Source organism: Aphelocoma coerulescens, chromosome 2 (assembly GCF_041296385.1).
Source record: "Aphelocoma coerulescens isolate FSJ_1873_10779 chromosome 2, UR_Acoe_1.0, whole genome shotgun sequence".
In the NCBI taxonomy this organism is placed as follows: Eukaryota; Metazoa; Chordata; class Aves; order Passeriformes; family Corvidae; genus Aphelocoma; species Aphelocoma coerulescens.
This window is the reverse complement of record NC_091015.1, coordinates 37943222-37964589: the sequence shown is the minus strand read 5'-3', so window position 1 is coordinate 37964589 and position 21368 is coordinate 37943222. Positions and strand designations below refer to the sequence as shown.

General features: G+C 38.0%; 1 long non-coding RNA gene across 1 annotated transcript; it reads left to right on the top strand.

The window, feature by feature from the left end:
* The first annotated feature begins 10160 nt into the window (after positions 1-10160).
* On the top strand, positions 10161-20513 carry LOC138105684 (uncharacterized). The gene is made up of 3 exons (XR_011148614.1): positions 10161-10278; positions 17840-17918; positions 19827-20513. It is a non-coding gene; the product is annotated as an uncharacterized lncRNA (long non-coding RNA).
* Positions 20514-21368: the final 855 nt, after the last annotated feature.

The window sequence follows — 21368 nt, the reverse complement described above, 5'->3', positions numbered from 1 at the left end:
TGGAAGTCACGCAGTTCACTTCTTACCCTGGAGAGCAGACTTGGTTTCCAATCTAAACCGTTTGTAATGAAGTAATGGAAAGATTGCTGTTGTCTACACTGAGATCAGGTCTGGAGCCTAACACGGAGGCGATGGAAAAAAATTGCAGGGTAAGTGCAGAACAATGCAGGAAAAGACTAGTAATAACCAGTAGAGCAGCTGTCAAACTACCTTTGCAAAAAATACTGTGATGCCTTTTCAGGAAACTGTGTAGACTAGTCAGGAGAGAATTGAAGGGTATGATCCAAAGTTGAGCTGTTTCAGTGGGCTTTGTATTGTATTAGTCCCTAACAGAATATACAAATAACATATTGCTTCCTGTATTTGAAGTGCCAAAAATGAGACAGTTGCAAGCATTCTGCAAACCATATGTCTGAATCAGTCTGGGACTGAAGCAGAAGGAAGGAATATGAATTTACATAATGCAACTCTCTCTGCAACATAGATATGATAACCACAATGCACAGATGTATTTTCAGTAACGGGAACTACATTTGACTTTCTGGTTAAAGCAACGCTGCATTTTTCAAAATGCTCTTTCCTTACCCTGTTGTGTACCCGCACATGAAAAGGTGAACACCATGTTTATGTACTGCTTTCTTTCTGAATGATAGAACAGCCTTCCTGCTCAGACCTCTTCTTGAAAATGTATGATTAAATTTGTATGGTCTTTGGATGTGCACTTATATTGACTTCACAATAGTTAAACAATTTACATGTGACTATTAATTCTTAGGTAAAGAAAAGATCCCAGAGAAGCAGAGCTTTGCTTTCTATCCCAAGGACTTTAAAATAGTGCAGATTTAGCAACACCCCAGGTCCTTTTTCAAGGGTCAGTTTTCCAGCCACTCTGCCCCCAGCCTGTAGCACTGCATGGAGTTGTGGTGACCCAAGTGCAGTACCTGGCCCTTGCTTTTCTTGAACCTCATAGAATTGGCCTCAGCCTATTGATCAAGCCCATCCAGATCCCCCTGCAGAACCTTCCCACCCTCAAACAGACCAAAATTCCTACCCAGCTGTGTGCCATCTTCAGACTAACAGAGTCACGTCATCCAGACTATTGATAAGGATATTAAACAATGCTGGCCCCGGCACTGAGCCTTGGGGAACACCACTAGTGATAGCTGCCAGCTGGATGTAACTCCATTTGCCACCTCTCTCTGGGACCAGAGTTTTCAACTCAGCAAAGTTTACCCATCTAAAACATGAGCAGCCAGTTTCTCCAGGAGAATGCTGTGGGAGATGGTGGCAAGGACTTTATTAAAATACAGATATACACATACACAACCCATCCCTCATCCACTAGGTCATGTGTCACAGAAGGAGATGAGGTTCATAGTGTAGGACCTGCCTTTCCTAAACCGATGTCTGCACAGCTGCCCACAGGAAGGTATTCTTGAGAGTGGCTGCCCAGAAGCAGATGGCAGTGCATCTCATGGAGATGCTCATTTCTCATGTTGCCATCAACATTATCTCTAGCACCACTGAATTAGAAGGTGTTACAGCTGTTTCTCACATCTTGAAGCTTGGTTCAGTTGTAGGGAAGTCTTCCCACCATGAAACTGTAGATAGCACAGAACCTGTCCTTCCTCTATTCTCTCTTTATGAGATCTTGTGCTCCTAAGCTGGGTACCTGAAATCTTAATCCTATGTCTTTGTCTAGACAGGCCAGACATATTTCTGATTTTAAGAGGTAATTAAATGAAAACATGCCCATCGTTGCTGGATATTGGCTGCAAAGTTTCATATCTTGTCTCTTTGTTGCATATTCTAGGGAACTGTGAAAGTCTGCATAGTGGACCTTTTTATTAATAAAAAGGAGGGAAAAAGAAATCAAAATAATTAAAATGAGAAAATAATGAATTAAAAAAAAATAAACTGGTGAGTGATATCTAGGTTAGTAGAGAAATGATTCTTTGAGAAAGTAGCCAAATTACTAGCAATGAAAAGGTAGAAAGAAAAACTTTTGGTAATATGAAAAATTTGTGAGTGAGTAGGAGGTCAGGACTACAGTGACTTGTAATTCAGCTCAGCTTGTATTAAACCTGGATATGAACTGCTGAACTAGGTTTTCCACAGCCTTTCTAGTTTGGGTTATTGGCTAAGAAATTATTAATCATGAAATATATCAATTGCTTTCTGAGTTATATGTGATGTTGATGACTCATGTATTGCTCAGAGATTTGAAAAGCTTGCTGCTCTCAGTTATCTTGGATAGTTCTTCATAAATATATACTTTTATTTGTAATTCATGTTCTTTTATATGTATTGTTTCAGGGTTTAAAAAGTATAATTTTCTTGTTTAGAGTCCTTTAAACATGTTTTTTTGTCTGTTAAATTCTAAATAGGATAAAATTAAATTTCAGTAAAAAGGTAAGGTTTTTGACACAAAAATATTGTTTAATTCTGCATGAACTCTGTTTTATTCTTTGTCTTATTTTTGGTAGGCAAGTACACTAGCACTCGACTATTGCTTTTGGCTGTCCTGGAGGAGAAAAAAATTGGGCAGATACTGGAGTTTTAGAACATAATCCATGTGTAGTAAATAAAGCTTTTGTGTTATTTCCAGCAAAAAATGAAATCTTGCTTTTTTTACTAGGTACCTTTCCCAGGCACATAGAACGTAAACTGAATAGGCCATGAAAGTTCAGTGGCACAGAACTCCATAAAGGTGTTATAATGACCCTAAAATCCTACTTATACACCAGTTGTTTCATACAATATTTGTAAACCACACAAATGTTACTATACACGCTTGCACTCACATCATCACGGGCTATGATCTTGTCTCATAAATTAAGTAAGGTTGGGTCTTGTCAGTTCTCGGATACAAGGCCTCCAAGGAAAACCCAGATGGTGCAGGCATTGATAGCAATTCAGTGGGAAGACCACCTACTGTGTTAGTACTCATTTTTCTTCTGGATTGAGAGCATTGTGTTTGGAAGGATGTTGCTGGGGTTTTCTTCTGAGGTTAAAAATTAAGAACCTGACCAAAATTAAGTATTTAAAGTGTCATCATAATAATCCTATAGCACCTTGCATGAGAGTACAGAAGTGGTTCAAATATTGCCAGCTGAAATCAGAAAAATATTAGAGTTAAGGGAAAATATATTTTTCCCTTTTTTTCAGTCTCTTCTCATTCAGCATCTATCCACCCCCTCTGTGAAATATTCACTGATAACTTACAAAACTAAAAGCAATTTTTATATTCATCAGCATTTCCTGTAAGCTTTTGTAAAACATTCAAAACTCAAAAAAGCATGACTGCAAAAGAAACTGGGAATTTCCTCAGCTGAGAATTTGTAATTTGGTCTTTATCTTATTATTTCCTTCTGTGGCATAGAACAAATAAAATGTTAAAACGTAATCTGTTTTGCATTATTTCATTGACAGATGTCATCATGTCCTGTGTGTCCATTACCCTCTCTGGGCTAGATCCCTGGCTGCACCACAGGTTCTTGGTGGAGCAGGAGGGGGAGCAGACAATAAACAGTGCTGCCTGAAAACCTTGGGGCAGGGGCAGTGTGGCAAGTGAAGCACTCTTTGCTTTGCATTGTCTCAGTAGTGTCTATACTCTCCTCATTGCTTCCCCAAATGCTGAGTTACTATTGCAATGCATCACAACAAATCTCATTTAAGAGAGATTTCATGTTCCCTCTAATATGCTTTATAAAAAATAAAATTATTCACCAAACTCAGACATTTATCATGAGAGTCTCAAACACAAAACTGGATGAGAAGCAGATATAGCAGAAATAAATTGTAATAATTCCAGACAGGCTATATAGATATAGCCTTCCTCACAGCTAAAATATGAATAATATAGTTGTGATCTTTGAATGCAGGTTGAGAAGATTATTATTGTTTAGCACCTAGAGTTTTAACATGGAAAGAGATTTTTCAAAGCCTAGAAGCTCTCACAGCATTAGAAGAAAAAAGTCTTCGTAAGTGACTATCGGGTAAGATATTCATGGCTATATGTAAGGATCATTTTTCACAGAGGATGTGAAAGGCACATTTGCCTTTTACTCTTGGAGCCCAGTTGCTGTCAGCGTGCCATGTCAGAGAGTGTCTAGTGGAGGAGAACTTCACATACAGCCTCAAATACCCAGCCCATAGTGCAGTCATTGAACTCAATGTCGATTCTTCATAAACACAAAACCGTTCTCAAGTCAAATAACATTTTAAGGGACAGTCACAAGGAAATTACATGTTCTGAAGACATCAGCAAGAAACCACAACCAAGTAGGGAATAACTGTAGACTGATAATGTGAAAGTCTCTATGCATCCTAAGGTTTCACATTGACTGGAGCAGATGAAAGAGGAGGAAAAAGAGAATAATTAGTGAATTTTGCTTATAGTTTCTAAGAGATAGAGCTTATGAAAATATATTTTGATCTTTTGCAGTTATGAAAACTTTGTTGCTTGGAACTTTACTTGTAGGATGGTATAATCCCTAAGTTACAAGAATTCATGTTGGTCAAAACTAACTCAGGCTCCTGGAAACTAAAATAGAAAACCTCATTTATTTTGCTAATGTTTCTATTTTAGTAACTGTTGTGACAGGGATGACAAGAATATTCTTAGTGTAAACACTACTAACAACACTAAACTTGAATAATTGAACTCTATTTTCCCTATATTCCCTCTGAAAATATATCAATGTAAATACAGATCCAGCCTTGACCCATGGTCTGCTTTTGGTGCAGACAAGAGAGTGGAGTGTGTTTAGGGATAATACTGTATTTCTGCTCACCAGGAAGAACAGTTGCCCCAGCCACTGGACTCAGGTGTAAGATGCTGTCTATCTTTCACTGTAACCTTGTAGGAAGCCAGAGGTACTTTAGGGAAGCAACTCAGGTGAAGGAACAGAGCATCATGACAAAGCAGCAAGATGAAGGAATGAAGCATTTAGGGAAAGAAAGCCTTGTGTTAGGGAAGGAAAAGGGGCTTTGATACTGCTGCAAGATTTTGCTTCCTCATCACCAGAATTCAATACTTTGATGTTTCTTGTCATCTTGTTTCTTATTTTGAACTAAATACAATATTAAAAACAAAATTTTTAAAATTTGAAATCAAGACAAGAAGACCTTTCACAGACTCTCAGAAACGTTGGTTTTTTGGTTTTATTTTTTAAGATTTGTGGGGCATGTTCAACATTTCCGAACTACAGAATTTATTATGGAACACGAAGAGATAACTTGAATTCTTTGGGCATTTCTAATTATAAAAAGCTTTTCTTACATGTTAATCTACTATTTTAGCAGGAGAAAATTTCAGCATGTAAGGTGGGCTCATTAAAGTGTAAATCGGGATTTTGTAGTGATGGGAGTCATTCTTGTTTATTGCAGAGGCTGGGAGTGCTGAATGAGCCTGGGACTGCAGAAGGTAGAAAGACCATCTTGCATGCCCAGCAAACCCATGGTGTCCTGATGATCTGGCTTCTCTTCCTGCCTCTGCTTCCTGGGAGTTGGCTCCAGGTAACTATTAAAACTCCAACAGTGTGCCATTGCTTTCTGGGTGTCTGATGGCAGAAGATGTGGAGGACCAAGCTGCAGAACTGCTCCACTCTCACAATTGCAGCTAAACTGAATGGAGAACTGTATAGAATACAATAAAACGTATAGAATATTTGCTGTGATAGATTTAAAAAAAATCATTCCTATGTTTGTGAAATTTGTCTGTCAGCTCTAGCTATGTCTGTATTTCTGTTTGTTCAGAGTAAGAATGTGGATGGCAATTTCCCCTAAATGTATACGGGTATTATCATACTTTGTAGCTGATGGAAGTACTATAAAAATTAATGTCGTGGTGAAATCTGGGAGAATCAATGTTATTTCTTTCTTCAGAGTAAGACAGAGCTGTGTACCACAATGTGACATCCTTTCACACCTTGAACTGGACAGATAAAATGGAATATTCACTACATGCTCACTAAGAACATCTCCATTGAAATACCTAGTGCATGTCAGTAACTTTTATTATTATATGTGTAACAAGACTGAATTAACATTGCCCAGGCAGCAATATTAAAAGTTGTGGATTTTGACTGTTTTGCTATGAAACCTCATTGTGCTTTCACTGTAGTATTTAAGTGCTTGTAAATAATATGCTGACTAGGATGTTTCAATTAAAAAAAATTGTCTTGATACCAAGCTGTATTTATATTTCTTAGAAGCTGAATCTAACTGAAATAAACTTTGTTTCTTCTACATTGCATCTTTTCCCATTTTCAATGCTGAGTTTTCTTTTATACTTCAGCTTTGTTGTTAAACCATGAGGGCATTTTAAAGACTTTAGAAGGCAGTGTCCAAATGAGGAGTTCTTATTCCATAATACTAGTAAATTGGGAGTAATCCATTTATAATCACACCTGCAGTCTGCTAAACTGCAATATACAGCTCTAAACAAAGCTCTTTTAGAACTTTGAATTTTGGTTCTAGGTTAGTTAAGGCTTACTACCTCTGGGAAGTTTTACAAACAAGACTGTCATTGCAGAGTTAGCAGAGTCATCAGGAGAGTCGTCAGCAGAGGGACTGACTTATTCAAAAAGCACATTGACAGAATAGGAGCTAGGATGGATTAAACACTCTGAAGGAACGGTTTAAATAAACAGACTTTCCATGGTGCTCTGTTTGGTGCCCTCTTCTTGGTGAGGTGCCCTCTCTGTTCTTACTAGACATAGGTCCATATGATAGCAAGACTATTCCAAGTTGATTGAAGACACTGAATGTTATCAAGTTCTGAGTGTTCAACGTGAATCCTTGTTAAAATTCCCTAAAATTCAGATAGCGATCAACACCTCTCTTTGGAAACTCTGTTTTCTTTGAGCTAGGCCTATAAAATTATCGGTCACCTCAGAACATATAGATCAGTGTCCTTCCCCACTAGAAAAAAAAAAAACCTCATCTAGGCAAAACTAATATTGCTTCTACAGCTTACCATGAATATTAGAGCTTGTCAGGATTTCAGTGCCTTCAGCTTCCTCCATCAGCAGTTCAGAAGAGTGGTTTAACAAATTCTGCCCTCCTTTGGAATATGGCCACAGCATAAACTGCTCAGAGGCAAGTGAGTCAGATCCGGCTGAGTGCTACCTCCAAGATAATCCCCTTTTCTCAAACCAGTGCTCCCTCCTGGCCTCTGTGGTTTCCTCTTTGCAAAAAGCACCCCTCCATATTGCAATGGTTAACTGCTTCTGAATTTGTATGCACTATGTAAGGTAGCAGATTCTCTGGCACACAGGTTATGCAATTTACAACCTTAAAAGGTAAATTATTGATAAATTTCTGGTGCTGCAAAAATAAGTAAGTGGAATTTTTACAAAGTATGATCTGGACATGATCTCTGCTTGAGTTTATTATACTGCCTGTTTCTCCCCCAAGTTTCCCATGCCTCTAGACAGACTCAGTTTAATATCCATCCCAGATATACTGCCATCTCCAAGTTTCTGGCAGTTGCTGTTATCTGTCATGCTGATGTGCTGCACAGGAAAATTGTTCTGCATTTTTTTGGTGGAGAAATAAAAAGTTATTGGCATAGGTAGTTTGGAAGCCAGAGCAGCTTTCTTACCCAGTGAGATATTATTGTGTTTCAGAAGCATCTGAAGGGAGTCAAACCTAGTCCACGCATATGTTCAATTTTACATGGTGTGCTGAGGCCAAAATTCAGGGCCAGCTGCTCCCGAGTCTCTGGCATGTGCTTTTCTTTAACCACATAGAGCGTTGCCTGTCTGTATCTGCTTGCACAGTTGTGGCTTCAGCTTCAGAGCCATATATATGTTTCTGAGCCTCTCAGTGTCTTTTTTTTAAAAAAAGAAAAGACGTCATTTGGAGTTAAGTCTAGAAAAGTGGTTTGCTGTCTTTTGGCTTATTAAACTGCAGTAGTACTAGAAAATATAATGTGACAACTACTGCCTGACTTTTGCATCTATACGGAATAGATTTTAATGTTGCTTTAAAACTTAGATAGTATAGGAAATAAAGCCTCAAACTTCATGTATTCTGGCTGCATGTAAACTGGTACTTTTTTGTCACACATGAGGACAGAGATTAAAAACAACTTTATAAAGTATTTATGAGGTTTTGATTTACCACAATTATTTTCCCTGGCTTTTAGAGTCTCTGAATAGTATCTTAATGCTAGATCATATTTTCTGACAGCAAAACACCAGATACACTGTAATGATTTGGCATTCAGCCTTTTGGAATGAAGGCCAAAACTGGTTAAATAAATCTTTTTCAACAGCAAGGAGCAATGATTGCATTGTAAACTCTGCATAAATCTGAGATATTACAGAAAGCAACTGTTTTGCAAAAAGTTGAATTGAAAAAAGCTATGGAAAAAATTTCCTTTACTGGAAAGATGTCAACATGGCATTTTGCTACCAGAGTCCTCTATACTGTTGCAAGTGAACTTTTAATAATGTGACAGAAAGTGTTTTTCTTGATTATTGTGCTTAAGGTTGTGTGAGAATTCCTGACCGGACTAGTATTTCATAAAAATATTAGCTTTATTAATAACACATAAAACACATTGGGATTTAGTAGTCAGTTCTACACATGGTTAAGAAAGAAAAGGCAGGTGGTTTGTGAAATAGCTTGAGCTCATGCTATGCAAGATTCCTATCAGGAGGGGCAAAGCTCTGAGGTACTTTGTATTCAACTGGAGCCAGTGGTGTGAACATTTACTGATGTGCATTTACTGCTAGCCGTGTGTATGACTGTAGGTCTTAGAAGTGATGCAAGACATCAGGGTTGCTGTGATAAACACTCTGCAAGGGTGTAGACAGACATCATCCTCACCCAGAAGAGCTTATAGCTTAAAATACAGATGTCTCAGACCTGATGGAAAGGGAAGCAGGCGTTTAAGAGAAGCAATTTATGCAAGCCACAAGCTGCCAGTGGCGGCAGTGAAAGGAGGAGTGTTCCCAGAGGCTGAGCCCCATGGTGCAAGCTGTGACTTTCAGTCCACAGGAGGGTAGGTTTGTTTATTTTCCCTTCGAACTTTCGCGCACGGAACGACTGCATGGGAACGCAGAGCCACACACTGATGTGACCGTGCAGCCGCGCGGGTCCCTCGGGCAGCTCCGTGCGTGTGTCAAGCCGGAGAAACGAGAGGGCCCCATGGTGCTCCTCAGGTCAGGGCCTGGGAGCGGAGGGGCGGGTGCCCTCTGTGACCCCCTGCTCTATCTCTTCTTGAGAAACTACCTCGGTTTGGCTTTAAAAAGGGCCGGGACCAGCTGAACAAATGTATGGCTATTTGGTGTAACGTTTCCATGCAGTTCAGGTTAATAGTTCACTTACAGTGCAAAGACTAAACCTGTGTTCTCCACATCGTGTAGACTCCACCTCAAAAGAAATAACAATAATGATAACCATAACAATAACGCTTCTTTAACTTTTACATTATTAAAAAACGTCTAGGGAAAGGTTGTCAGCAGAAATAGCGAGGGAAGGATGAACGAGGATGCAGAAGAGTGTACCGATGTGCAGTCCATGGCTCATAAAGCCCTGCGAGGGCAGGTTTTAGCTCCTTGGGCTTCGTGACGACCCTGTGTTTCACCGTATGAAGCTGCAGTTGGAGCGAGCGAAGCGGCGCCGTGCCGAGGGGCTGTGCCAGCCCGGGGCGCTGCTCCGGCCGGCGGGAGGCGGCAGAGCTGGGATCGGGCCCGGCCCGCCGGGACCCCGCGCTGCCCGGGACGAGGCACCATCCCCGGGAGCAGGCGGCAGCTGGAATCCCGCACAGGGTGCTGGTTAGGGAGGGCTGCGGTGTGTACATGCATGTAGCAGAGGAGCATTGGAATATATCCAGAGCCCAAATCCTTGAGTCTCAGCAGCTGAAAGATGTCAAATGCTCTCCTTAGGCTGAAAAGTGTTTGGCACGCTCCCGGAGTGTGTCAGTACAAGACTGGCACCGTGGTGCTCCAGGGACCACGAGGAAAACCTTAGGATTACAGCTGTAACTTGGCCACTTCCTCAGTTACGCCTTCAGCTTCAAACCTCTCAAGCCATCTGAAACGGAGCGATGTCCCAGCATGATGCACTTAGCACATCTGATTGCTTAATTATTATCTGCCTTTCCACACAGCTAGAATCACAGCTTCACCTGCTCATGTGGCACCCACATGTGCTGTCCTGAACATCAGTGTGTGAGCGGCTTGGGATCACTGACACTCTGGTATCTTCTCCTGCCTTCGCTAAACTCCTCATTCCAACTGCAGCTTCTGCGCACTCCCCTAGGTATGGAAGTGAAAATTCATTCACAAAATAACTATGCAGCTAGCAGAACCTTTGTTAACTGCTTTGAAAGTGAAAAGTGCCTTTTAAATAGAACAGTTAAAAAGAATCTCTGTGCAATAGCTAAACATTTGCCGAGGAAACTAAATGCAGTTTTTAAATTTTAGTGTTTCTTATAGGCTTCTCATCATTTAAAGCCACATGGACTTTAAATAAGCACTATCATGATGCCTAATAAATGAATATATGTCAAGTATTGCTCAGTAAGCACAACAACATGCGTATTCTTTCAGAACTGTGTCAGAAAATACATTTTTATTGTGAAAAAAATCTTTTTCGCAATATGATGTTTTAATGAAAGTTTTCACTTTCATTATGCAAAGAGTACATCCCCTGTCCTCATACTATGGAATTTTTAAAAAGTTATTAAGCGTTTAATTTCCAGTGTAAAAAATTTGATCTGAAAGAGGCCTCAAGACAGAGTTGGAGACAGGAAGATATAGGCATAAAAAAGTTTTGAGAAAAGCTGCCAGTAAAGTTATGTCCAGCAAAAGAATGCAAGTAAGAAGAAAAGGGAAGTGAGAAACAGACTTTTGGTAATCAGGTGCTTGCTGTGTGTACTAATTACATCAATTTGCTCCTGATCCAAAGCAAAGTGCACTGAACAATACAGTGATGGCATTTGGGTTCCTGTGATGGTCTATTTGCTTTGTTCTGGGACTTTATGAAGTATTTTTGCCACTGGGGCTGGTTTCCTCTGCCAGTCTTATCCTCTGGCAGGTTGGTACCATGGTGACACATGAACAGCAGCATTGCTTATGTCCTTGTAGCAAAGAACATAAGCAAAGTTCTTGGGATGCAGCCTCTGTGGTTGATGCTGTGGCTCTGGGTTTATGCTTTAATTCAGTCTCAAGGTGAGTGGGCCAGAGGGCAGATGAGTTTTTTTTCCAAGCAGCTGTTAACAGAGTTTCCAATGTGTGCTTAAGGTGCTACCTGAGCAGAGGCCAAGTGATTTAATGAAATGAGAGCTGTCTTGGGACTTTGCATCCTTTCCCATCTCTGCCACTGCTTTCCTGCTGAATCACGCTTTTAGCCTAATGTCTGTTGCTTATTCTGTAAAATGGACACAGTAAGTATTGCAGAAGACATCAGTAATGTATTTTTCTTTCTAGACAGAAAATGTGGTGTATAATAACTGGAAATTACTTTATCTGGGATGTTTTAGAAGAGAAGGCAGGTTTTATGTGGTCCCATAGTCTCCTCTCATCCTTGCAATACTATAGGGATGGTGTTAGTATAGTTTTTCTTATCATTTCTGCTTGGTTGTTTCAATCAATTCAGAACAAATGTGCATCTATGTCCTTTTGGGCAAGTTTAGAATGCTTGTTTCTTAACATTCTCTCAAAGAACTTGAAGATAATATATGAAGTGAAGTCCCTGTCATGGCAGAGGAATCTGGCAGTCAGGCAGCAATTGGTCAGAGAGCACCAAAATTAGAGGTAGGGAGTAGAAAAGAAATCTTAAGAGTCAGTCTTTGAGAGAGGTTTAGATATGCAGAGGAAGAAGGTGTTTAGAAAGCATTCCAAAACTTAAGGATGCAGGTTTACACAGATACTTATTTTAGAAAAATACATTTAAAACTAGTAGATTGTTCTCTATTTTCCTATCAATAGTGTATTCAACATTTTCAAGTGGTAGCATGTCAAGAACATCACAAGTGTCCACCCACTGTCTAATTGTGCTGACTAGTAATTTCTAATCTGATAATAAGCAGTGAATTGGTTAACAGTGTTGGTACTTAAGGGAGCATGTTTTGCTTCAAGGCTGACACCCTGGCAAGATGAATGGGGGAAGTTAACTTGCTTGATGCTATTGTTTTAGCTGGTGAGGATGAGGACTCAACAAGATGAAAGTATGTTGGTTTACATTGTCAAGGCTATCTTCACAACCAGAAGCTAGAAACTTCCTTTATTATGAGAAAACAAACACATAAATTCTGGGAAATAGAATAAAACACTCCATTAATCTTCATGAAAGAGTTAAATCATTCAGATTCATAGATTTGCTACCTGTGGTAATTTTTTTTCTTCTGCATTTGGAATAAGTATTTGTTGGGATCAGACAGCATCATTGCTTGCATCTACTGATGGTCTAAGAAATGACTAATAGATACAGCAGACACTTTTTCTTAGAAATATAGCTTTTTGGAAATTGTGCAGAAACAGAAAGAAAGTCTAATAGAATGCTACCCTGTTCCATTGAAGTCTGTTCAGAAAAATAAATGAGGTTCTATTTTTGGCTTCTTTTGCCTCATTGAAGAGTATAGGATAACTCATTTGATCTAGCTCTGCACCAGCTTCTCAACTGTGAAACAAGAATGAGTGAATTGTGCATATTTTCTAAAATGTTGAGAAAACACAGATGAAAAATTATTATGTAATCCCTAAGCACCAGATTGGGTAACCTTTATTCATATTGAAATAATGAGAACTATTTTTGGAGTAGCCTACTGTTCACCGTGAGTAAGGGTGAGAGAATCCAGGCTGGTTTTGTCTTGGCCCAGAGAATACTTCTGAACTGCTGTTTTCCTTTGGTTTTACAGTTCCATTTTCATAAAATTAAAGGGACCTGAAAATGAACGAAATTGCAGGTTAGTGAATGATACTGCGTGTTTGAAGGCATCCACACTCTGACAGTCTTTGACTAGATCTTCAATTACCAGTATCTCAGTTGTAATATCACTGCTGGGATTTTCACAAAAACAGCATATAATGTCAACTCTGTACTTAAACTGTAACCAACAAACCCTGGGGAGCTATCAAGTTATCAGTCTTTAGTATTGAAAGCATAACACCAGGTTTTAAGTATAGCTACTCAAAATGGGTCAAGTTACAGCTGGGTTGTGTTTTAGTGAACTAAAATTAATAAGGTGTTTCTAGCCAAGCAGAAAAATTCATGAGTGTAGATATTTGTAATCAAGTTCCTGATTCTATAAGTTAATTTTTATTTAACCCTGTGAAAATTAGGTGTACACACACATCCATACACACAAACCACCTGTGAACTGAAGTTCTCAGTACTTTGTTGCCTATAACCTCAAGCTGGAACAGAAACACTAGCACCTCAGCATTCAAAACTGGATCAGGTGCTAAGGTCTAAGATGTTTGGGGTTGAACTTTGAGTACTTAGAAGTAGATTATACATATTCTGATCTGAATTTAAATAAGTGGTAATTGATAGGAAATAAGACAAAATCTTTCCTTTCAAAACTGAAATATTTGTATATCAGATGTATCCATAAATGTTCTTCTCTGTAAAGGAAAAAATATTTAGAGATCATGATACAAGACCTAAATGTGAGCAAGTGTCTTAGTTTGAGACAAATTTGGAGGAATGTCCAAAATGAACGTACTCTGATATAAGACAGGTTACAGCTCCCCCTCGCCCACCAGGTTCAGGAAAAAAAATTTCCTTGGAGGAAAGTGAAAGGGAAAAAAACCTATTTATTTAACAAGCACAGTGCACACAGGCACGGGGGAAAAAACCAAAAGAATAATGCTAAATAATAAAACCTCTCTTTGTGGAGAGAGACTTGGGAAGATTTTAAAGTCCTTTCTCTGGATGTGGTCTCTCTCTCTCTTCTCTTTGGAGCTCAGTTTTTGGCGTAGGCCCCTCCAGGCCGGAGATGTAAGGTCTCCCAGGTATGTTCTGGTGTTGCCAAACAGTTCTAGAAGAGCAGAAGGAAAAAACCAAAGTCCCAGGAAAAAAAAGTTTACCTCTGTCTCTCTCCGGAAAAACAGAGCTGAAAGCTGGCTGAAAAGCAGCAAAGGGTGCTTCCTCCACTCTTGCTGCCACAGAAGCAATGCAGAGGAGATAGACTGATCTTGGAGCACAAACTGCTTTGAAAAGTTTGTCTGGCTTTTTTTTTTCTTTCTTTCTCTTGCAACCAGTTTTAAAGACACAGAAAGGCACAGGAATCATGTCTGGGCATAGAGTGGCAATAGGGGATGCACATCATAAAGTCACCCCAAGACAGCAAATCACTTCTGAAGCAGCAGTGGAGGAAACATCTTTGGTGGCCTGAGCAAAACAATTAATCATCATCCTATGTGCTCTTTAATTAAACATGTAAAGACCAATTTGCTTGTCAGATCAGCTACAAAACTGAGAATTTGAAGGCTCATAGCAGCCTTCATGTTTCACATTTGCATTAAGTATGTTTCTGTGATTCTGTAAAGATCATGTCTCTACTTTCTCTCCAGTTCCCCTGGTAAATCTCCAAGAGATGGTATCAGTATGGCCCCTAGTGATTAGTCTTTTTTGTCAAAGTACCTAAAATATAACTAGGCTGTTAATTCTGAATGAATCTAATCCCAGTTCACTATTGCTTTTAAAAGAATTAAATTCTGTTCTTCAGCCTATTTAGCAAGGTTGTCACCTATATGAACTCTTTGACACGTGCTTCAGTTAAAGACTCAGACAACAAACACTAAGCTTGCTTTTTGTGCCATTCACTGAAAATTCAAAAAATCCACAGATGCCTAGATGAATTAACATGCTGCTAATACAACCTTTAAAAAAACCAAAGATAGTATTAATCAATTTTTTTTTCCTAATTTGAGATTTTTCATAAAAAAGGAAAGGAAATAAAATATCCTTAGTACTATTGGCTTTATGTATGCGTATGCAATATTTAATTTCAAAATTAAGAAGTTCAGAATTTCTGAAGTGGAAGAGAGACACAATTGCCCTTTCCAATTGTACTTTCTAAAATGTAAATAGCAAAGAAACACTAGATACAGTTTTAGGATTGTTCTGCTCTTAGTCTTATGAGGGATCCCTTAAGTGGTTTTGTTTTTTAATCAGAGATACTTATAAGCTTTTCTTAGCATACTTTCCTGGACATCACATAATCTTGTGCATATGTACATAGTATCTGTCTATGTTAGAAAACTGTTATTTCAGTTTTCCTGATGGGAAATTGAGGCACAGAGAGACTAAGGGACTTTTCGCAGATCTTAGAGGACATGAGTTAGAGCAGGCTAAAAGTTTTAGAGTTTATGGTTTACTTCTAAAGCACTCCATAGCTTTCCTTTGGATAAATCAGTGCCAGCAATGAATTAAACTGCTAAATGTTTATTTGAAAATCAAACCAAACATTATCAATTTAATTTGGTGAGTAAAAGAAACCCCAACAACCCAGAGTATTTCTGGAATGAACTTTATTTTGATGTGTATTTGTGGAAAGGAAGAGCAAGATTGTTATTTTTTTCCCATCAGAAACATCTGTGTACTTTGCCAATATCTGCCTTGGCAGTACTTTACTAGTAATGTATATATTTTGCCTTTTAGAAAACCATTTTCCCAAGGCTGTGAAAAACTATGAGCAAAATTATGTGTCAGGAAACATTTAAACATGAAAATATGAAATATAATTCAGATTTGATAAATTCAGTGTGAAAAGACACACTACTTAGCAATTCTTAACAGACATCTTTAGCCTAAAAATATTCTATTGGTTGAGGGGGAAAAATGAAGGCAGAAATAAAAATTCACACAACTAAAAACAAGAGTAATAGCAGTGAATTTAAAACTGACTCTAGGGAAATATGGACAATTGATACAGGAAGCTGAAAATATCTTTGAAAAACTCTGTAGAGGGTGGAGGGAAATAAGAAACAATACATTAAGTATGTAAAGAAAAAGTGAGATCTTAGTCATGGTTTAAATCCTGTTCCCAGCAAGGATAGTAAAAACATGGTTCACAATGTGCAGAAGGCAGATGTGTTCATTCATATCTGTTTTGTCAGAAAAGACAGAAAGATCTATTTCAACCTTAAAGCTAATGAAAAGTATTTTATATCCCATCAGAAGCTAGAAATAATGCTGAACAATTTTTTTTTTTTTCAAATGGGCAGGATCATACAATAGATTTGATGCAAGCTAAGGTGTTTATTTCCGTGTACTAATATTTTTAAATCACAGAATGCTGGGGAATTTGCAGAAAACTTAATTAATGCCAAGATTTTAAATTAAAAATCTGTTAAAAATTATACAAAAGACTGACTAAAGTGGAGGTAGTAAAGAAATAAGTATAGATGAGGTATAGTCATGGAGGGAAAATATTTCTAGCATGGTCCTGTGAAGATCTATTCTTTCTCCAATGCCATGCAGTATCTTTAACAAAGTCTGGAAAATGTGAGATTATCAATAGAAAAACTTACAAGTGACAAAATAATTTGGTGAACAAGTAACAATGAGGAAAAAAAAATGAGCAAATGTGGAGTGATCATTATGATAAGTTCATTAAAACACAATACTTTTGTGTGGTCAAAACTAAGGTCAAAGGAAAAAGAATTTACATAGCAACTATTGTTGGGAAACTGGGTCCTCCAGAACAGAATTAAATAATAATTTGAAGGTAAGCTACAAGAATGAAACTATGATTAAAAGGCAAGATGTAATCCTTTCATGTCTAACCAATGGAATACGGATGGAGATGGTGATACTCCATCTGTGTATGTCATTAGTGAGAACATTCCTGGAATACTCTGTCCAGTTCTAGCATTTATGCTTTGTCAAGGACCTTTACAAACTGGAAGGGGCTCAGAAGAAGACTGCAAAAAAGCTGTGAGGTCTGGGAAATGTGCATCATCCTGAGACACTAAAGAAGCCCAGTTTACTCTGGGCTAGAAGGAGACTTAGTAAAGCCGTTCATGGAAATTATGGTCTTGACCAGTTCTATTACAAATAAAGTCTAATAAGGTATTTTCAATTAATTTTTAATTTTTTACTTATTGTTGTAACCTGACCATAATCCAATTAATGATACAGATGGAACAACTGGAAATTTAATTTTGACAATTCTGAGCTGGAAACAGAACACAAATATCAAGTGATAGTAACTAAAGTTTGGAATATTGGAAATATTGGAAATTCTTACATAGCAATGTGCTGAATTTTTCCATCTGTTGCAGTTCTTTAACTGAGATGTAACATATCTCTCAGAAAGACACCCAGTATAGAACAGATAGTATGGCTGATGCAGAAATTTCTGTGTCTTGGCCTATAGTTTGTATGACAGGTCAAGCTAGAAGACCAAAATGTATCTCATAGGTATAAAATCAGCCAGGAAAAAGTAACTAGGGTGTACATGGTGGTGAAAAAGAAAACACTCAAGTACTATAAATGCCAGTGTCACAATAAAAAATTGCAATTAAAACATTTAATTAAAACAATTAAAAGACCTTATTTCTGATACTAAGCCTGCCTTTAACTTCCTTACTCTGTAAAATTCAAGTAATTTTTGCTAAGTACAGTACTATCTAATTTGCTTTGTAATTTCTACTGATGAGTTTGAATTAAGTTTAAAGTAAGTAAATCAAACACAGCGACCACTGCAAAAATTACTGAATTTTATACATGGTTCTATGCACCAAGGAGGCACAGAGAGTTTTTCTTCAACTATTCTAAAAAGAGCTGGAGTGCAGATGAGTCTGACAGAAAAAAACTTATACAAATGTATCACATATGTGTTTATGGTCCTCTGTCCTTCTTAACACAGGTTCTCCACAGGCACTTCAGTCTATTCCATTGTTAAATGGGAAAATTAACAGCTACAATACAGCAAGGAAAAACTACAGGTATTAAGACTTTGAGGTTTGTTTTTCTTGTTTTGTTGGTTGGTGGGTTTTAGGTTTTGTTGGTTTGGTTTGGTTTTTCCCAAAGAGAAAGCATTTAGGTCTGTGATGCGAAAGTGCCTTATAGCAGCAATGGCACATGTATTCATTTAAGAAACATAAATCCTCTAGTGTCATCTAGCAATCTTTGGGAAGGCCCACAGATTCAAATATGCATTCTATTTTGTGCTCCATACATAGGGGCCAAAATGCAACTATGTTGGCTCAAATCTGTATATACTGTTATCTAATGCATTGTCTTCATCTCTACTGAAACAGGCAGGCTTCTCTCTAGTGACCAAAACCGTACACGGTTTATGCTCTGCTTCATTTTGAGAAAACGCCCCTGTTTATATTTCAAGCCCACTTATTAAAACACATATGTGCTTCTTGGACTGATTACAAAAATGACTGCTTGACAACCTTCGTTACAGACACTTTATGACTTCAATGATAACATAGCATTAAAATTGAAGGCTTCTTCAAGTAGGCAGCCATTTCACAATGCTTTACCTGAGAGCTTTTACCATTTATATTGCTTGGTCTTTTCTCTGTTTCCTCTTATGCTTCTTCTGCCAGTGTTTGGTATTTGTTAAACTTTCTCTTCTAGTTAGAATATTTTTTGAGCTTGGAAACTTTCCAGGTGGAAAAAAAGGCTTTCTGTGAGCTTTGATAAATGATTTTATTAAGAGTGAAAAATTTGCTAATCTTAGTTCTAAATACAAGGATTATGTGGTTTTGTTTATTTGTTTACTTGCTCTGTTTTTACATCCTTATCAATTATTCTGCACAGGTTTTGCTCATTTTTACACTGTTCTAGCCTCATACAGGAAATCTTTATGGATTTCATCTATATCATTAGAAAATACTGGGGGTGAGAACATCTGGAAGTAAACTGTATGACCCACTTTAGCATACTTTGCACTGTGAAAGCTTGTATATTATTTCAGTGGCCCCTGGCACTGCTGTTCTGGACAGTTTTGCTCAGCCTGCACCTCAAAAAGACTCACTTTTTCTATCCTTTGCTCCCCCAAAATAAACTCACAACGTTGAAGACTTTTGGGAGGATTGTGAGCACATTAATGTATAGATTACATTCGGTTAAAGATTACTTTTCCCAGTATAGCCTGCATTCTTCCATTTCACTCTGTTGCTCCCAGTGCAACCACGAAGAAATTGCTTCCTTGTCTCACCAGGAGAGTCATGATGGCAAGTATCTTGCTTGTTCCTGCTGTGTGGTGCATTAAAGGCATCTGTATTGAATCATTCTTTGGTGCAGCACTTTGCACAGAGCTTAGTGAATGAAGCAGTGAGCTAATGAATGAACATTCCTACTTAAAACAGACATATATATCTTTCAAGTTGTATTCCTTCATCTCAGTGGCATACCTCAGCCCATTGGTTCAGTCCAAAGTAAATCCATAACATGTCATAGCTGGACAGACCTCTGATGAGATGCTTTTCAACAAGTTAGCATACTGTTAAGCCATTATTTTCAAGGTCTCTAACACAGAAGTCCCTTGTTGAACAACTTTGCTTTATTTGGCCAACTGTGTGAAGGCACGTTTGAGTGGTATTTTAAATTCCCAGTTCATGAATATTATTCCAACACAAATGTAAATCTTTGTAAGCATTGAACTACTGCTGTGCATTCTAATAATATATGGAAGATAATATTGTGCCCATTCTTAATCACTTAATTAAAATAATTTCTGGAACAACTTTATATAGCAATATATAGTTGTTTGTTTGGTTTTTTTAATAAATCTGTGTTTTTAGAATAAGTCATGAGGAGGGATTTTTACTGACTTGTCAATAGTGGTGAGTCTTAAAGCAATAACTTTAGTAACAAGACACTATATTCATTCCCAGTTGGACAGTCTTGAAGAGGACAGTGATGCAGTGGTGTGAGCTGCTGGCGGGACATGTCTGGGGATCTCCTGGCTCTGCTCTGGAGAGGAAACCAAGGAGAGTGTTGGTTGGCTCCCTGAGCCTCCTGGCTGAATCTAACCTGTCATATTTTTAAAACACCCAAGCAACTGTGGATGTCTTTTAGAGGAAGTAATTGCTGTTAGCATTCTTTTCCTATTGCTTTCTGACCATCTCAACAGTTTCTTAAGGTGTTGCCTTAACAGGAATGTGAACTGTATGTAGGCCTGAAGAAAATTAACAGTGACTCAGAAAATGAAATTTATCTGGAAAAACCACATTCCTCAGGAATACAGTATCATGGAGACTTGATTATTTCTTCTTGTGGAAGGGGCCAAGGTGTTTTATGATACCATGCAGTTGTAGCTGAGATTGGCCTGTAGCCCAATCAACTAGTCATTCCTTTCTGGTGTATTTCTGTATTGGACTTGTGCTGAAATGCCCACAGGAGATTTGGGTAACTCTCTGCAAATGCTTTTGCAGGTAGTGAGTGTTAATATAATTTAAAAAATCTGTTGTTTTCCCACCCCTCTCCTTCTCTTCACCTCTCTTTGTGGAAAAGGTAAATCATTCAGGGGTTGCTTTCAGCATATACCAGTTTGTTGAATTTACAGGAAGGGCTGCAGTTCCTCTTTGCACATGATGCTTTCTAACAAGTCACAGACTTCTAAAATAAAAGTATAAAAAACATATATGAAACAAACAAACAAAAAATACTTTCCTCTCAAAATATCCACACAGGAAAATGCTATGTAGCTAAGCATGCTAATACAACTCTACCAGTAACTTGGGGACCAGATTATGCTCACTGAATTGTGGATATTCTTTTAAAAAACGAGGGCATAAGACTCCTTCTTTCTTCTACCAGCACAAGCTGAAGAACCTAGACATATTTAGCCGTCAGCTGCCGAAGGAAATGTCACTTACCAATGTTTAGGATGATAGATTGCATCCTTTAGATGTGCCATTCTCTCTCCTTCCTCTCTAAGGAGATCCATTCTCAATTTTTTACCCTTAAAACCTAAAAGAATCATAACAAAAGCTTCTCACTTAATTAATCACTTCCACTTCCTCCTTTTTGGGAGCATTTACATAGCATAAAATGTGGTGCTTGTGGCACTCTGCTATTTGCCCACATTTGAGCTTAGAATCAGCTATGCTGGTCAGAGAAGCAGAACTGCTTTTTAAAAGCTCTTTTATTTTTTAAATAAAACCCTGTCACAAATGCTCTTAGAAATACCTATGTAAAAAGAGTTTATCCCTTTCTCCCACATATAAAATTACTTCTAAAGTGTTGTAACAACTTTTGGATTGTCAGCATTCAAAGGTAAATGAGACCAGGAAAAATGAGAAATCTAAATCACCAACTTCTTATAATCTCACATCAAAAGGTCTGAAATATTCAAAATTATTCACAAATACATAAATGAATATTGGGAATCATGACCAAGATTGACAAGATAGCTGTGAAAACAGCCCAAACCC